Source organism: Colias croceus, chromosome 13 (genome assembly GCF_905220415.1).
Source record: "Colias croceus chromosome 13, ilColCroc2.1".
In the NCBI taxonomy this organism is placed as follows: domain Eukaryota; kingdom Metazoa; phylum Arthropoda; class Insecta; order Lepidoptera; family Pieridae; genus Colias; species Colias croceus.
The window spans coordinates 791,791-811,783 of record NC_059549.1 but is presented as its reverse complement, the minus strand read 5'-3'; the positions used below and the strand labels follow the sequence as shown (position 1 = coordinate 811,783).

At 31.7% G+C, this 19,993-nt stretch overlaps 2 non-coding genes across 2 annotated transcripts; both read right to left on the bottom strand.

The window, feature by feature from the left end:
* Positions 1–7,982: 7,982 nt before the first annotated feature.
* On the bottom strand, positions 7,983–8,055 carry Trnat-ugu. The gene has a single exon. It is a non-coding gene; the product is annotated as a tRNA-Thr (tRNA).
* A 637-nt stretch (positions 8,056–8,692) lies between these two features.
* Positions 8,693–8,765, bottom strand: Trnat-ugu. The gene has a single exon. It is a non-coding gene; the product is annotated as a tRNA-Thr (tRNA).
* Positions 8,766–19,993: the final 11,228 nt, after the last annotated feature.

The following is a 19,993-nucleotide window of genomic DNA, read 5'->3' as shown; positions in this document are numbered from 1 at the left end:
TTTTAACCCTTAAAAGCACATTTTGTCACATAATCTATTTGTGTGACAAAATGATACCCAAAAGATATAGGTAATCTAATGTAAGTATATTTTTATTCGTCCATACGAGACAACGAAACCAACATGTTTTGCACCTAAATAGATAATCATTATCACTTCACAAAGATTCTCTTCCAAATGATAATTAATCAAAAGCAAATACGTAGAATGACTTGCACTAGTGAAACTAATTGTGTTGGCGTGACATATCCAGAATTTAATTTATTTCCCCCTCACATGTGATGAGAGGAACTAATAATCCGTGCTCGTTGATTTTTGCAATTTTTTTCACTACTAGAAGTACCTATTTAGTTCGAGAAATTAATTGACTAGGGTCTAGGAGCGAAGGCAAAAAGCACCGTAAGTGTCAGCTTGAATATTCTTAGCATAAAATCTAGTTTTGCTCATGTTTGGTTTACCTATTTGACGCCTTAAAAAATATCAATGTATAGTCTATAATAATTGATAATTTTCGATATTGATTTTTATTATTTTTAATTCTACAAGATCAAAAGAACGATGAGCAAAATAAACTGAACAGATATCATATTTTGGCTTAGGGTCTAAAAATGTAACATAGGTAATTAATAATTATACATTCAGTCCCAATCTTTACCAGCCAACGAATATACGAACATATAATATGAATAATGAATATGTCTATTATCTAATTGAAAGTTAAAATATCTATAGGTACTTACCTAATAGAATAAACCTGTAGAGTTTTTTTGTTTGTTTGATCGCTCTAATCTTAGGAACTAGTCCATTTACCCAACTTATAAATGCGAGTAAAACCGCGGAGCACAGAGAGCCTAGTAAAGTATAAAAAGTTAAATAGAGTCTACACTTATAATTACAATATGGATATTCCATCCAACAATTTCCAAAATCAGAGACTAAAATAAAAATAAAACCCTGCAAAAATAGCCCGCGGGCCAACAATATCCGGGTATTTGCAAATAAGGGTTCACTTCATTCGGAAGGGTTATCTCTTCCGGATTAGTCGGTATTTATATTTTTTATAGTTATTTCCAATAAAAATAAACTTGTACCTTTTTTGTTACATGCTTTGAATGAACGAATAAAATGTTTCAAAATATTATATATGGAAAACCGTATCTACAGAGAATGATAAAGACGCTCTTTGTCGTCTATTATAAATGGCCTGTGGTGCCTGTGGTGTGTGGGCACCGAGCTGCTCCGTGCAGTGGCGCTCGCGTCCGCTGTTCGCGGAGAGCCTGCTCCGGACGCGAGCCGCTTGGAGTGCACCCACCCATCATGCACTCAATTTGTTAAATAAATTTTTACGTGCTAAATCTGAAGTTGACCTATTTAATGTTAATATTGTATCGTTTGTCTCTAATTGTACCTTATTTTTAAGTCAAACTTTCTAATAATTGTTATCTTTGTGCGTTTTGGTATGTTTTGTACTGTAAGTCAAAGATGTATAAATGAATGAATAAATAAATAAATAAATAGCAATCTCAAACATATTGTAATAAATTATAGTTCTACAAGCGGTCCGCCCCGGCTTCGCCCGTGATACATGATACGTTTTCTCACCATAAAAACCATCCTCGTACTTCAAGGAATATTGTAAAAAAATAATTAACGAAATCGGTTCAACCGTTCTCGAGTTATGCGCTATAGCCAACACATTTTGCGATTCATTTTTATGTAATGTATGTGCAATAGAGAGAATATTTATTAATTTCAAATGAAGGATTTTTAAAGATAAAGAAAATACGTATCTAAAGTTTTAGAATAATGTTACAGTTGTCGACTCTCAAGTCTCAGCTCTAAACCACATATCTTTTGAACGGCGCTCCGGGATAAATCTAAGATTCCCTTACATCTACGCTTTCAACAAAATTACTTTATATGTAGAGTACAATATTTTGTTTCGAGGCAGTGCTTTTTATTTAACTTGTTTATAAGAAGTTAGTTATTATCTATTCTATTCTTACTATCTTAAAATCATTTTAATTCCATCGCGCTATTTAACGATCTCATTTCATTCATAGCATGAAACATGTTTATTCCTCCTGGCTTCTTATTATAAAATGGGTTGTATGATTATATGTATGTATGTATTTATGTATGATTATATTGATTTGTTATACCTATCTGAAAATATTAAAGCAAATAAAAAGCAACAATTATTGACAATAGGTAGAAACTTTAAACATAAAATGTAGACCCTTTTTAAACGAAATTCTGTTAGTATGTATCATAATTATTATATTAGCTGGGTATAGGTAGTAGGTACCTTACCTAGGTTATAAACCTTACCTAATATTTTCAGGCTGAAGAGTATATTTTGTTTGCTTGAACGTGCTAATCTCAAGAACGACGGGTCCGATTTGAAATGTTATTTCAATGTTTCATAGTCCATCCATGCATCGGAGAAGGATACCTAGGCTATAATATTGGTATCATAGCTACGACCCTTTAGTTTCTGTGATCTGTGGCTACGACCAACAGGAGCGGAGCCTAGCTAATAATAATAATAACCGTGTTAATTGAATATAACTCATAACTTATGTTCATGTTCCAAATCAACTTATTTCATTACCTTGTTATCCCATACTAAATTAGTTATCTCATTGTATTTACTAAAGGTGTTTCTTCGTAAATATTTACTACGACAACTTTTTATTAGATCAAGTGTTATGTTGACGAACTCTGATCTGACTTTCTCGTTGAGTTAGAGATGTTGTTTTGATATAAAAGTGTTTTTGTGTTTTTTTATTTCATAAAGGAAGTTAGGCTGTTTATATAATGTTCACGGATTTCGTGTTTTCTGATAAAAAAAAAATATATACTTAAACGGGTATCACTAGATAGTATAAAAAAATACGTGTGGCACTCGGTGACTGCCGCGGTAAAGCTATTGCATAGCATGCCTTCAAGCCACACCTCCGCCCGTCGGAGTGGGGAACGTGAGGTTTTTCGTTACGCATTTTCTGGATTCAGTCCCTGCGCTCAAGGCCCGCGATAGAAGCTATGCAATAGCTTAAAAGTCACTCTCACTGTCTATCCGTCCCAATTAAAACTACGTAATGGATTTTGATGCGGTTTTTTTAATAGATAGAGTGGTTCTTGAGGATGATTTTAGTAGATACCTATATAATTTGTTAAGTCTAAAGAGCGGGCGAAGCCACTTTATTGTTTTTTCGTCAGTTGTTATTGTTTTTCTTCTGTCTGTAAGTTTGTTAAAAGTAAGACTATATTCGATTCTACAGGGTTTTGTTAAAAAAACTTGCCTATTTTCGTAATAATGAAAGTACCTATTATACATTACCTAGCACATTTTAATAAAAAAAAAAACTTGCCGCTCGATGAAGCAGAAAATTCCAAATATAATGAAAACACAAATTACAGTTTTAATGTAATATAACGTATAATGGAGTTAAATTTTGATGGGATACCGTTTTGATGTGGGCTGATAAATTGCTGTGACGATACATCCGGTGGCGTGCCTGTGACGTCACTTCCGCAAGCGAGGGATGATAGCTATATCCATTTGAAAATTGACTTTTAAAATGTCGCTACAATTGGTTTGTTTTAATTTGAATTTTATGGTTTTGATGAGGTTTTAGAAGGTGTTTTTTGAAATATTTAGCACCTGGTTAAATTGATATAATCCAATAACGTAGAAATTTTATTTGCATATTAGGTATATGGAATAAAATAAAATATAAATATTAATATAATTATTCTAGTCTTCGACTTTACGGGTAATATACCAAAGTTCATTCATCATCATCATTCATCATCAGCCCATATACGTTCCCACTGCTGGGACACGGGCCTCCCATGAGGGTACAGGCCATAATCCACCGCGCTGGCCAAGTGCGGGTTGGCGGATGACACATGTCGTCGAACTTTTTAATTCTTCGACATGTCGGTTTCCTCACGATGTTTTCCTTCACCGTTCGAGCAGTGGTGATGTTACAACATGCGCAGATAAATTGAAAAATCAATTTATTTCCTGCGCGCTCGCCTGGTCTCGAACTACGGACTTATCGATTCGAAATATATATACCATATACCAAAGTAACAGGTACAAAATATAGAGTCATGCAGTCAGTAAATATTATTATTCTAATTTATATATGGGTAACTAGGTAGGAAGTAGGAACTAAATAAATTAAGTGTCCAATTCCACCAATATTCATTCGATCGTTTTGATGTCATAGAATTTAGACGAACAAGAATAACTTTCACGTGTTCATCAATATTAAATAAAAAATATGTATGAAATTGTTCCTTCATTTGTTATAAGATGAACAAACCGACATAAATCGTTAAATACAATATGTCGTGAGAAAGCACTTAAAAGTTAAAAGTTCCACTTTTACGCTTTTAAACTATTAAAGATGGACTCCAGTCATTGAAAGTACTTCGACATGGTCACTTGAATTCATTCATAATTTTACAATAATACTCGAAAATCACGTGAAAAACATATTACATAATTCAAGCGATAATCAACCTTACGAACAAACGCATTTACGGCGTAGTAAAGATAATCGCATAACGACTTTTGCCTTTTCTTCGTATGCACTGAATGCAAAAGTGCAAATGATGAAATGTATAACGTAGCACACGATTGTCCACCTTAAATCCTGTATTATCAAGGGTGTAGTAGACACAATCGCTTGGCGGTATTGTTCATTGTTATCTTGTATTGAAGATGTTATGAATGGATGCACAGAAAGGCGGTGGAGTGTAAGAATATGACCATAAGTAGCGGTGTCTTTGACTCGTGTTACGTTATAGATGGAGTCACAGTATAAGCGATTAGCGATAAAAATTTCTGTTACTATAATAATATTATTTAGGTGCCTATAAACTATAAAGTTTTATTTTGTTGTATTTAAAGACTACGTTACTTATAATGTAAATACAGATATTTTGGTTCTTAAAACAGATTTTGATACTGATAGAAAGTAAGTTTATACCTTAACCTATGACATCAAAAATTAACTCGATTAAATTTAAAAATAGTACCACAGTATAACCATATTTATTGTAATTCTGTGATAGTACCACACGAGCTACCTAATTCATAATACAATAAGGAACTGAAACAAATAATATTATGTTATCTTTAAATAAGAAACCATTAAAATTAATATTTGGTTATATGCACCACATACTCATAACAATATCAAAAACATCTAAAGCTATACCTACGAAGGTATATCTAACAATTAATATCGTTTTTGCAAAGATACATTTTCAAAAGACGCGCCGAGCACCGCCCCCTCTAATCAATTGCATAACCATTCATTTGCTTCTTTCATTCACAAGTCTTTGGCGACAAATCGTCTGCCATTCTTACCGACAACCTTCAAACTCACAGAAACAACGTGCTAATCAAATCTCAACCTTAACCCAACGCATTTAAGTCGTTAAAATTAAAACACATGCACGAATATGTTGGCCATCGTAAACTTAAAGTTTTATAGCTTTTAAGCATTGTTAGATACAGAAAAATGGTTTGAAATGACACGGTGTTATCGTATTATAGTTATATCGTATTGTGTGAAGGAATTTCATGCATGCCTCCGTATTTTTTCAATTGTAATCCATTGTGAGGAGTGAAGAGCTACTTGAATGAAGCGACCGAATTAGGCATGGTGAATTGTTCCGAATGGATCGTTTATTCGATCGCAAATTCTTGTTAGTGTCATATTTATTAATCGATGTATTATAATATTAAATAGGAGATGTGCTTGAGTGAGCTTGTCGGAGAGATATCAGTACGTTTATTCCGATAAACGGTCACTAGTGTATGCAGATGAATTACGATTTGTTAAAACTTTATGGAAAAGTTGATTATACATAGGTATTATTATGTATTTTGTAACAAGTTATTGTTTTAAATCACTATCACTACATGGTTTATAACAAAGTCGCTTTCCCCATATTTTGATTCGGTTTTTTAATAGGTAGATAGATTGATTCTCAAGGAAGGTTTTAGCAAATAATTTATTAGGTTTCAGACAAAGCGTGCGAAGCCGAGCGTAAAAATATTTCCCGAAAAACAGCAATCATAATATTCATAATTCATAATATAACTGCAATAAACATTACTGAAAAATAGTAACCTTATGGATAACATTAATTACATATTAACATTGCTATCTATATATACCTATTATATCAAAAATATTACTAAAAACCATTCGTAAAGTAGAGAGTATGAACAATAGTATTATAGAGAATATTATCACAATTCAGAAAGTGTATGCATATTTCCATCATTCATGTAAAACTATCCCTCAAGTTCCCAAAACTATTAAAATATTCGAAAAAAGCACATTACGGTCACAAAACCTATAATTTAGCGCAAAATGTTCTCGAAATACAATAAAAAACGTATAAATACAACACGCGACGCATCTGCTTGTATTTGACACGCTTTTCTATCATGTATAGTGAATTTAACACTAAATAAAACTCCGTGCCCCGCCCAGGAGTGATAAATAATATTGATTCATAATGGTCGGAGATTCCGTGCTTTTGGATAATGCGTGTGGTATTTGGGGAAGATTTTGAAGAATTATAGAAGCGTTGTCTCTTCCTTTTATATTATACTAGCTTTCCGCCCGCGGCTTCGCCCGCGTTTTAAAGAAAAACCGGCATAGTTCCCGTTACCGTAGGATTTCCGGGATAAAACCTATGTGTTTATCCAAGTTACCTCCTATACTTATGCTAAATTTCATTGTAATTGGTTTAGTAGTATTTGCGTAAAAGAGAAATAAACATACACATACACGTCCATCCACACAAACTTTCGCATTCGTAGGACTTATACCAGTGTGTAAAAAAACCTTTATTGCACGCCTCATAAGCGAAGCGTTGAGGTGGGTACTACTGTCACTTCGCGCAAAACATCTGATTTTTCAAACTTAAAATGTCTTTATGTATCATACATTGCACTTGTAAGATAATACATACACACACATATTAAGAAAAAACACTATTTTTAACATTCATGATATTTTTGATGTCATTTTTGTTATTTAAACTAGTTAAAAAACAGTTTAAAAAAGTTCTGTCTTGGACGTCCGTGTGTCTGTATGTGCGGAGGATTTTCTTGTTAACACGATAGCGACCGAAATACTTTACTAATCGAGTCTTTTTTTTTCTCTTACGCTTGAGTATGCTCAGGAATAGAACCCTTTCATTTTTCAGGGTCTGATTCGATGTGGTTAATTGTTATTAAATAAACAAAAAAAAATATCGACTGTTCTCCATAATTTTAGTATATCTATATATTATATTCTTTATTTTATTTTATTTTTTTTTTATATTTATAGTGTACTCAAAATTCACCATTATAAACTCGATTCTTTATACTATAAGCCAAGGTTTAAAAAAATAAGTTGGTAGTCAGTCCCTTAAACCTGCGCAGTTTCACATCTAGGTGGGGCCACAAGAAAAATAGCTCAATTATTACGGTACCGCTTTCTTTACTTTTCCAACTGTTTTATTTTATTTCTTTTTTTATATTTATAGTGTACCTACTCTTTATAAATAATCAATTTTATTGTAAAGGATGAGATTATGAGGCGTGCACTTTTGGATTTTCCAAACTATTTATAAGTATACCTAACAGTTTTTACTGAAAAGCATACGAGTGTTTACATGGAATCTATAATTAAAATAAGTTATTACGGCAAGCAAAGTTGCAGAAATAGGTAATACTGCTGTATCGATTTGACTGAACTTTCTTTCTTTCATTTTATCAATATGTTTTTGCTGATAAGAATTGTAACGAGTAATTAAAATTAATAATATCACTTACCTATCTAATAATTAAAAAATGATCACTCAATTTGAAGTTGGGAAGATGTTCGAAAATATGCTCAAAATATGTTGAAAATATATTCAACAACAACAATTACAAATATTTTATTGTAATATTTTGCCTCCAGAGAGATTTGAACTCTCGACCCCTGGTTTACAAGACCAGTGCTCTAACCCCTGAGCTATGGAGGCGATGAACAATATCTGTAAGAAAATATTAGGTACCAAATTATGTAGGTACCTAGTTCATAGATCTTAATAATTAATATTAAATATAAGAAATATGTTCGCTTATTTATTTTATGAAAGATATGTTCCATTTACTTAACCGTAAAATTGTCAATATGATCTGAAAATATAAAATGTGGGCTTTCCGTGACAAAAAGTAGGTACCTTGGCTATGTTTTATTCTGGGTCTTCAGCTACCTACATACCAAATATCATTGTAATTAGTTCAGTAGTATTTGCGTGAAAGAGTAACAAACATCCATCCATCCTCACACACTTACGCATTATTGGTAGTATTTAGGAAAGATTAGAAGGAACTAGGAAAAGTTTTATATATAAATACTAACACATTATAAAGAAACTGTAAAATAAATGAAGACGAAAATAACAATAGGTACCTTTATTAAATCATTCATTTATAGTTATTAATTACAAAATATGTTCATACCTACATAGGTAGTTAAAATTTATTAACATTGATTCAACACTCATATTTATATGGGAAAAAAATAATAATGATAGTGAAAAGTTCTTTATTTATTTTAAACATTTGCCTTTTTTTGTTTAAATTCATACATAAGTAAATAAAAAAAATCCTCTTTGCCTCCAGAGAGATTTGAACTCTCGACCCCTGGTTTACAAGACCAGTGCTCTAACCCCTGAGCTATGGAGGCGACGAGAGGAATGTTGAAATTACAGTTCTGTTTCAAAATTCATTATCGGTCTAGAGAACTAGCCTTCTTCCCGTGGTTTCTCTCGCGCGGTCAAAGAAAATTTCCATGGGAACGAGATGATAAATTTCATCTCTCTATCTCCATCCATAAAAATAATGCTATAAATTCGCTGAAATTCGTGACCTGAAACAAACAAACACACAAAATATACATAATATATGTAAATGAAAAATTTATAATATTACTAAGGTTTTTCTGATGCTTTCTCTACTATGGCTATTTTAACGATATCATCAAATTTAAAGGAATAGTGGTTAAAAAAAATGATTCCTTTTCCAAGTGCATATTAAAAATATCAACGGAATTCAACGTTTTTTTCGACATCGATAAAAAAATAATATAAGTAGTTAGGTAATAGATAAGTAACTATTAGTGATGGGCCGAATGTGGATTGAACCGAATTCGAACTTCGGCCGAACATTCGCTAAGTACCTACATGACAACGCCGAATTCGAAGTTCGGCAGATCTTCCCGGCGCCTTTTATTCAATGAGTCATTCATGTTATGATTACCTAACATTATGTATGATTAAAAATAAATAATTATTTCCTTTTCATACGTAATTCTGCGTTTTATTTCATTGAAATAATATAATCCCATTGACTTTGAATAATCAAGATTCAAGAAATAATAAAGTTTATGAATTCATTATATATATTTCACCTAACTAAACCTATAATTAATTAAATAAATTATTTTAATTGAACATAATTATTATCGATGCTCATTCTCTCTTGCAAGGGATATCGATTATCGGCGTGATATGTATGTATGCTGGTCCACCTACAAGATACTATGACGATGAGTCGATGATGTAACGAATTTCGGTAAACCGAATAATATGTGAAACGAACTTCGGCCCATCCCTAGTAACTAGGTATGTATATTTATTTCGAGCTAATAAATCCCTAATCCTTACCTTATTTGTTTTTCCAAGAGGAATATTGTGCTTACAATTAATTATAATATTTCCCATCATTCCCGTTGCTTGAGGGCACGACACGTGACCTTGTATACACAGATTAGCGTCTAATTAGTTTGTTTGTCTGTGTATACCCCGAAAACACTTCCTAATCATCGCCTCTGGCTGTTTGGCAGTTTTATTAATTTAATGAGATGGATAAAGTTTTTCAGATTTTTTTGTTAGTCTGTTTGGATATGATCATATGAGTAAAAATATACTATTTGGAGTATTAAAAATCCACTCGATTAGGGATTTTCCTCCTATATAAGAAGAATACGAATGTACATTTAGGTAATGTATTGTAAAAATATTTTTCTTTCAGAACTTTTTTGAGTGATATTTAATTTCAAACTTTCTTTTATCTTTACTTAGAATTTGAATATTAGGTATATTGTGTGTTTTTACGTAGGTACCGAAGTACCTACATAATATTATAATTACATACATGCAAATTCAAGAAGTCAACCCTACTTTATTATAATTCAAACATACAATAGCAATAATTAATTGAATTAATGTAATTACCCTTACGTTTGAAGTGATTTCTTAAGTGCACATATGCTTCAAATTTCCGTAATGTAATACTTAAAAATTAAGACTTATCTGCTAATTCATAGAGCTCATTTTCATATAAACATAATTATTAATTGGCCGTAGATAAGCAAAAAGGATCCAACCCACAACATGACCGAAAATGAGTTAAATATACCAAACTGCTCGTCTAGGTCTATATTTTCGATTAGCAAAAACAATCCAAGTAAAATATGAATATTTTGACGTTAAATTGACACTGGGTACCAACCCACATGTATGGAGAAGCCATATTTTAGTTTCGTAAAAACAATCCATTCTTCTTGGATCATATTGTAAAACGCTCAGTCTAAGAAACTAACACAAAACTAAAATGTTAAAAAAAATCCAAAAGCATGTGGATCCTTTTAGATATTTAATTTTTATGATATTATGATGCAATAGATAAATCACTAAAAAGATTCAGAAAGCATGGATCTCTTTTGTTAAACTGAATTTTGTAGAAATGTATACTGGTTTAATAACAAAAACGATTCAGAACATTTGGATAGACTGAATATTATGTATTTAAAGCTTGAGGCGTTAGGCATGCATTAAGTTCACACTCCAAGTATCTTGATCGGGTCACACATCTTTGCCTTTTTTATACCGATTTTTCTAAAATAGAAGCACTTCGAAAATACCTGAAAAAATTTATGAAGCTGACGAACATGTCGAAGTAACAAAAAAAAAATTACTCGCACAACTATCGATCACGCGCTCATGTGATCTTTATTACCTTCATTCAAGAATTGCCTATAGAAGACTGTAAGGTTTGTTGGGGATATAAATTATTAAGACTGAAATCGATTGTATGCGCACCTCCATCGACTAAACAGTTTAGTCATGTTGAATTCAAGAGGAGAATACAGCTCGACAGATCAGTTTAGTCGATGCAAAAGTTGTATGTATGGGCGGGCTCGAAAGGTAAATCTTCGGAGGTATCTGATAATGATTTTCAATGACTATGGCCAAATGTTAAAGAAAAGCCCAATTAGACGATTTGGAGTCAATCTTTGACTATTTATCTAAATACTGCCTGGATTTCTATAAATCAATCCAAGGGGGCAATCCAAGACTTCATGACGATGTAGATATGGCGATGAACCGGACTTTGCACACGAAGAAGAATAGTAAATCGGATAGAATTAATATGTTTTATATAAATAATGAAAAAAAAAATTGAAAGTTAGTTGTTTTATTTACGAAATTAAAAAAAAATAAGGATCTTAGTAGCAATTAGCTACTTTGAATCGTTTTTGCGAAATGAAAATTCACTTATCATAATTGAAAATAGGTTTTATCAAAAAGGATCCTAACACACATTTAGCTGAATATTTCAAGAAATAAAACTAAATTCAATAAAATTTGTTTGTAAGAATAAAATATACATTGACACACACACTTTTCCTTAAGAAGCAATTAACACAAGCAAGTCTTTATATGAACAAACACAGGTTAAACTTCAAACTTCAATAACTCAAAAGTAACATTTTGTGGGTTGGATCCTTTTTGGTTATCTACGGCCAATTTACATCCTTTTACACTCCAATAAAGTGAACCGTTCTTTCAATTGAAAACAAACCTTATCACATGAGTATAAGAAACTAATTTCCTTCGATTCAATTATTTAATAGATTATTACACACTTATGCTTATCATTGCGACCTTGAACCTTATCCAAACGTAACAGGATCGATTTTCCCGAATCATTTAGTCAAATACAATTACTGATTTACAATTTTGTCTGATGTTGCATTGTATATTTTGAACTCTATGATTGCGAATTAGAGTTTATTTTTGTTTGAAATAGATTTGTATTTGAATTGAGTGCCATAAAGGTAGCAGTTGGTGATAAAATAAATATTTTAATTCGTATCTTTTATTCAGTTGCGAATGTCATTCGTTACGCTGACGTCATCAAATTAATTAGGAATAATAAATTATTCGAGTCATTGTATAACCGTTAAATTTGATAATTTAAATCTATACAAATATTGGATTGAAGTGTTTGTTTGTAATGTTGTAATAACAGGTTTTTTTTAATATGAAATTCATTATATTATTATTATGAAGATACGTTGGTAGCTATACGTCATGCGGAACCTAACACAGAACAGTCTGTCTGTTTGCTGATTTGCAAAACCGCTATGTTGTTTTTGGCGGACGTGTACCTTATAATACCTACATAGCTGAGTCTAAAAAATTAATGTATTTTGATTAAAAAAAAAATATAGCATGAAATTATCACGAACAAGTGGAAAAAAATGTTTTGCTTATCGAGCATCGAACCCACAACCTTTCGTACCTCTATATCAGTATATTAATCACTGCACCATCCAATCCTTAGTGTAAATAATTTAAAGCTACGAGCTAACCTTGCTCAGAGCTATAATTATTATAGCTCTGAGCAAGGTTAGCTCGTAGCTTTGATTACAAGCACTTAATTGTTCCCCGTATTACGATTGAACCTAAAACACAAGAACAACTAAATGTGGATAAGGCAAAAATTATATTAATATGTACTTTCATTTATATTTTGTTGATGTGATGTATTGCACGCCTCATAAGCGAAGCGTTGAGGTGGGTACTACTGTCACTTCACGCAAAATTTTTATATAGGTACATATAGTCTAAAGCTTAAATTATAATTTTATAACGTCACATTTCGTTTCCCGAAATATTATAATTATAAATTTTTGTCACCTCACACTTCGCTCGTACCTACATCCATTTAGGAGTTATAATAATAAAGGTACAAAATTCCCACAGTTACGGTACAAGTTCCTATAATTTAGTGCATTTTTATAGAAAAAAAATATCATATCAAAACAAAATATATTACAGATTGGTGGTAGAGAGTAATTCGTTAGATTTTTATAGCGGCCTATCACAAGTGAGCTTGTTTCCTTCAAACGACCTATGTCTTTTATTATTCCTAATTCTATCTTAGATTTGTTTCGTATTGTTTTATTAATTTAAAAGTATAATGTTTAAGAAATTGATAACTTATACAGGTCCTCAACGTGGTTTATTACAAATGCTTATTTCAGATCTCTAATCTGTAGGTACCTATGTAGGTATACGATGAATGTAGGTAAGAGATTAATCGGATTCAAGAAAAGGAGTGAAGAAGGAACATTCGTGAGCTCATGCACAACACTATAATATGAAGATTATCACAATCATGATCAAATGCATAGTTCACGATTCTTTATAGGACATTACAGACAAATATTATAAGATATATTATTCTGTGACATAGATTTAATAATAATTCATAGCATACGTTATGCGTTTTGTTACGACGCGACCGCGACGGTTTAACTAGGTTAGATAAAAAATAAGTTACTACTTACTATATTTTGCAAAAATCTGCAAGCGTCATAGAGTCTTATTCTTTTTATCCATACTAATATTATAAATGAAAGTGACTCTGTCTGTCTGTTACTCAATCACGCCTTAACTACTGAACCAATTTGCATGAAATTTGCTATAGAGATATTTTGATACCCGAGAAAGGACATAGGCTACTTTTTACCTCGGGACATAGGTTTTATCCCCGAAATCCTACGGGAACGTGAACTAGCGGGTTTTTCTTTGACTGCGCGGGCGAAGCCGCGGGCGGAAAGCTAGTAATTCATAGGTAATCAGGACTAAAATACATACACAATATGTTATTGCAGAACAGATAAGTAACACAATCTTTCGCTAATTACACTCGCGTGTTATACTCGTATAAATGTCACGATATGAAGGGAAATCTAATAATAAATCATTCCACTTATGCTTCAGTAACATCTCACGCGAGGCGCTTATTACCGCTCATTGTTTAATTACTAATGGGTAATTTCGTGCGATAATGTATCGAGTGATTGCAGAATATTCTCTTGTTAAGGTGATGAGAGTTTATTAACTTGAAGATGTTAATAATTTTGTAAATCGTAATTTAAGCTAATTGTGAATCTTTTATTTAGCATAAAGTAAAAGTAACCATGTTTGACGATGTAAATGTAAGTATAATATTGTGTCAAAATTTTGGTGACACAACTTACAAGAAAAAATAATATTCTAAAATTAATAAAGTTGTCTATCTACACTAATATTATTATAAAGAGGAAAACTTGTTTATATTAATTAAAGCTGGCGCCACGCTTTCTTACAAACTTTATAATTTAGTATTTTGTAATTTTTATTGTATACAAACATTTTACGGGAATTATATTATTATAGACATAGATAGGGATAGAGAAAAGAACTTTTCTTTCTTTTGATTTGATATTTACTTAACACAATTCCTTTCCACAAAATTATATGTTTAATATTAGAAGTATATTCCAAGCTTATACATTGCGTGTTTCCGTAATAAACACATAAATATTTACCAGTTTGAGTTCACCACAAAGTAACTTATTAGAGCGTAATGAATAATAAATTAGCGAACAGATTGGCGACAATTTGTCACAGGTGAGACCACAGGTGAGACGGTCGTTTCATACTAATTTGGAATCTTCAATTGGCTAAGAGCTGCTGTAGTTATCACTATCTACATTATAGTATAAAACAAAGTCGCTTTCTCGGTCCATATTATGTTCCTTTAAATGCTTAAATCCTTAAAACTACGCAACGGAATTTGATGCGTTTTTTTAATAGCTAGAGTGATTCAAGAGGAGGGTTTCAATATATCATTTATTAGGTTTTAGACAAAGCGGACGAAGCCGCGCGCGGAAAGCTAAATTATAAATATTAGAATTATCCATTGGTGCAGATAATTAGATATTTCTATCGTTTCTATTCCATACGTGTTATTCTGGTATGTAAGCTATATCACTGTCAAATGTTAAGTATAATAATCAAAAACTGTCCAGTGATTTTCGTATCAAAGAACAACAAACATACACGTACCTATTTGTTTGTTATCGGTTCAGTTATAACTTATCAATACAATAATGTGATCAGGTACAAATAAAACAGTATAGCCTAAAAAAGTTATCCTAGATTTGACTCGAAGCAGATAGAATAAAAAAAAACTGTCATGGAACAGAAGGCTGATTAGTGATTACCGACCTTGTTACTATCGATCAGTGAAACGGATGTATATGCACTCGCCTCAAACCTTACGAGAATATGTGATTTAATTTGTTAATTAATAATCGTATTAAGTTCTCCAACTCCTAAACTACTAATTCAACTACTTATTATTCAAAGACGCACATCGGGGACGTTCTGTTTTATCTAATGATTCGCTGTAGTTAAGGTTCATTTTCGCATAACTGTGTATAAAATAGCATATAGTACCTATCTAGGTCTTATTAAGACAGTTCCTAGGTCAGGACTACGGATGATATCTATAATATAAAAATGAATCCCAAAATGTGTTGGTAAGCGCATAACTTGAGAACGGCAACGGCAAGGAATTTTATAATATTCCTTGAAGTTCGAGGATGTAGAGAAAACGTGAATATGTACCACGGGCGAAGCCGGGGCGGACCGCTAGTAGAATATGAATTTAAGTAAAATACGAATCGGGCACCTGGCTGTTAATAGGATATTATGTTCTGGATAGATCGTAGGACACTTCCTACTTATTTACCTATAGATAGGTATATCTAAACACTTGTTAACATTAATAAAAATGTTATGAACCTAAAACGCTGTTCAGTGTAACCACAGTGTAACTGTCTGTCTGTTACATTGTAACAACTTGTTAGTGACACTGCAATTTCTATGAGAGTATCACGACAATTCTTAAAAAAAGAGGTTCTCAATAATGTTGAAATTCATGCACCATTTTTAAACCCTATAAATCCTGCTTTAAGGCAGTTTAATCGCTTAAAACCGAATTAATTTCCCCATCCAACATCGAATGATAGCTTGAAGCCAGTTTACAAAACAGAGGCTGTAATTAAACTTCGGGAGACAATCAACGTCACTGACAGCGGCTGGAGTCTGGACGGACGCTAAATTTGGTTTATTTTTAACCGACTTCAGTACCTAAAGGTTTACTGTGTCCATGTTTGTGAGGGATTTATCTGTATTGGTTTTAATTGCGTAGATATATAGATAAAGGTAATTGGCATCATTGATGTAGTTTAAAACAATTTTCTGTGAAAGTTGGTGAGTTGTTATTTTTTTTTTTTTGGAAAGGTCCCCAATTGAATTTAATTCGGTGTACCTAGGTTATAATATTATGTAGGTATCTTTAAATTTAAAATTTTATAGATACTTATCGTATCTGGAATTGTCAACATCTTCAATAATTCGAGATTTTTTCGTTATCATTAATCTTCGAATGTGATTTTAGTTCTTAGGGAACAATGGGGTTCCACCAAAATTGATTCAGTAATTTTAAAGATAAAGACCAAAATGTGTATCTATTTAATTCTGTATAAATACATATTATATTATATAAGATAATATTATATTTAAGTTCAACCACTAAGCCTAGTTTGTTTAAGGAATAAACGCGTGCTCAAAAAACACAAAATATATCTTTAAATGTGACCCTCGACCGGTGTTTTTGGCCACGTGTTAATCGTTTTAGAGATCCGCAGGATGTAACCTAATGTTGTTCAAATAAATAAAATTGTAATCCTAATCTCTTCAATCTACCTCAGAAACAACTGAATGATGCATCGAAATTATTTAGATAATTTTATAACTCAATACAATAATAAAGCGTTGTCTTAAAATTCTGAATTCTGAGTGAATAGCAGTGAAAATATAAAGCATATTTTTATTTTAAATACCTTACATAGAATATTAAAAAAACCACTCCTAAATATACGGAACCCACTCATACATTATTTTCTTACACCTTGGCCAAAATAGTGGGCGGATCAGTTTTTCGGTGATATTAGTGGAACAGCTGCGACACGAGACATAAGAAAAAATCTAAAGATGTTGATTGATATCAAAATTTTACACTTCAATGATTTTATATAAAAACATCATGTCATGCGTTGCTAGTTTTGATCAATAGTAGCCGTTTGCTCCGGTTTAAGGTTGGGTTTTAATAATTTGAGGCGATTTAAAATGTATAGGTGAAAACTGTATCTATAATTTATATATATATATAAATATATATAGATGGAATCTGCAAATAAATGCAATATCTCCCTTTTCATGTACTTGTCCTTACCTTGAGCGTAATTTTTTCAAACATGTCTTTCTTATATTGCTTGTCAGTTGTCTTAGATAGCCTATAACAATTAGCATCAATTATTATCAACCCGTGAAAATCCCATTATTATAGTTCGAATAATTCCGAAGATAAGAATAAACATTCTTGTATTGTTATAATTAACTAGCGGTCCGCCCCGGCTTCGCCCGTGGTACATGTTTATGTTTTCTTTCCCTAAAAAGTAAAAACCATCCCCGTACTTCAAGGAATATTATAAGAAATTAATTATCGAAATTAATCGTCGAAAAATTATCGACTAATCAGTCCACCCGTTCACGCGTGATGCCGTTTTTCACTCGCATGTATTCTGGTGATTTATGTTATCCTAGTACCTACTTTCAAAATATTTAAATTGAAATAATTAATTTTTGGAATCAAATTTAATATGCGGATTTAGCACAAACACGTATATACTGTTCAACGATCCCGAGGGAAGGGAATATAGATTTGACTAACAGGTAAATCTATTATAGGTATTAATGTATTAATCATATTATTAATATATTTTACACGTAAAGAAAAATTTTAATTTTAAAAATAATATTAAACATTAGATCCCAATAATAATCTAGACATAAGAGACACTATTGCCCACACACGGTATTAGAAAATTTCTGACTCATTCCCTAGCGATGCAAGCCACAGGATGAGCCTATAAAAGTACAGATAGCAAACAAGTCGAGTTTAATTTGATTTATTTATTTATATTTCTTTATTATACAAACTGAAGAAAAACAATATTATATCTATACTATAAAGCTGAAGAGTTTGTTTGTATGAACGAGCTCAGGAACTACTGGTCAGATTTGAAAAATTCTTTCGATGTTAGATAGCTATATTGAGGAAGGTTATAGGTTATTTATCAACACGCTAAGACCAACAGGAGCGGATAAATGCGGGTGAAACCGCGCGGCACAGCTAGTTATGTATATGATGTAGTGTTAAAAAAGAATAATTTTTACAAAAGACGGCCTTCTTGCTGAACAGCAATCTCAATCTGGCAACCTGAAGAATATGGGATAGTGCAAAAAAGTATTGATCTATGTGGTAAATATAAAATGTTAATCAGATGTTTATTTTATCTTAAACTAATATAATATTGTAAGTGAAATCTACTTTTGCTATAACGAAGTAGATGATAAAAGTTAACATTATACATTTTTTCACATGCGGTGACAGATATACACTACTATTTTTAAAACATTAGATTTTGTACTACTAGTACATATAGACCTAACAATTTCTTCTCTCTCGCTACTTTAGGCGAATTCTTATGGGGAGCCGCCACTTACCAACGATACATAATATATTATATCGAAGCAGAAACAATCAATATCTAAACAAAAATAAATAAAAAACAAAAAATAAATATGATTTTATTTGCTATCTCTACCAGGTTGAAGTTTGCTGCGGTCTCGGTTAGATTGCGGTGGGGAACTGGGATTAGGTTATATTTAATATATCTGTGTTCATTATAACATGTAGGTACTATAAAATAATATATTGTACGGTCTGCAGAAGAGGATAAAAGGAACATATTTTAAAATGTAGAGTCATGCGTTAGGAATAAAGATTATTAATAAACCTAAATTCAAATGCGCTTCGGTATAAACAATAATTGTTTTTGAAGCACTTTGAACAAAGAAGGAATTGGTTTGGAAGCAGTTTAAACAGAGAAGAAAGGAAAAAAGCTCTCTCTGTAGTTTTTCTTTTAAAATTGTATGAATGTAGTATGTACCATAATAATTCTACAGATAAAATAAAAAATTATTATCTCAGAGTACAGGACGTGTCCCGTGGTGTTTAAAAGCCAGCATTCCATGTCCCTACTAAGTAATTTTCTTGAGATAACATCTAATACTTACCACTTAAAAATGTATATGTTATCATACCAAGTACCAACCACATCACTATTACACTAAAAGTTACAATTATAATATTATTGTTACAATTATATAAAAACGAAGTTCATGTTACCAGTAACTCTGGTTTATTTTCATAAGCTATTGGAAACAAAACCACACAAGTTTAACCAGTGCTGTGAAATCTCTTGAGAATGGCCTTCCAAGTTAAAATAAACAATTGTAAATAGATTTAGAGTATATACTAGATGTCGTTATTGCTAGTTTAACTGTATAACGTGTCTAGAAGTTAGAGCTTTTACGAATGCCGTTTTAGAATAGATTCCGACCAATTACCTAGCAATTTTTATAATTTTGTTTTTCCAATATATCATAACTTTTTTTTTGAAATTTTGAATATTTATTAGAACGAATAGAAGAGGGGGAACAACACACATATTTTTTCAAACTCAAATTCAAACTCAAATTCTGCCGTAGTTATGTCTTTGGAAATAAATTTAGTTTTTCTTTATAAAAAGTCTAAACCACGTAGGTATGTTTTATAAAGACGGAATATTACGTGTGTTATTAATTACTATATTAAGTACGG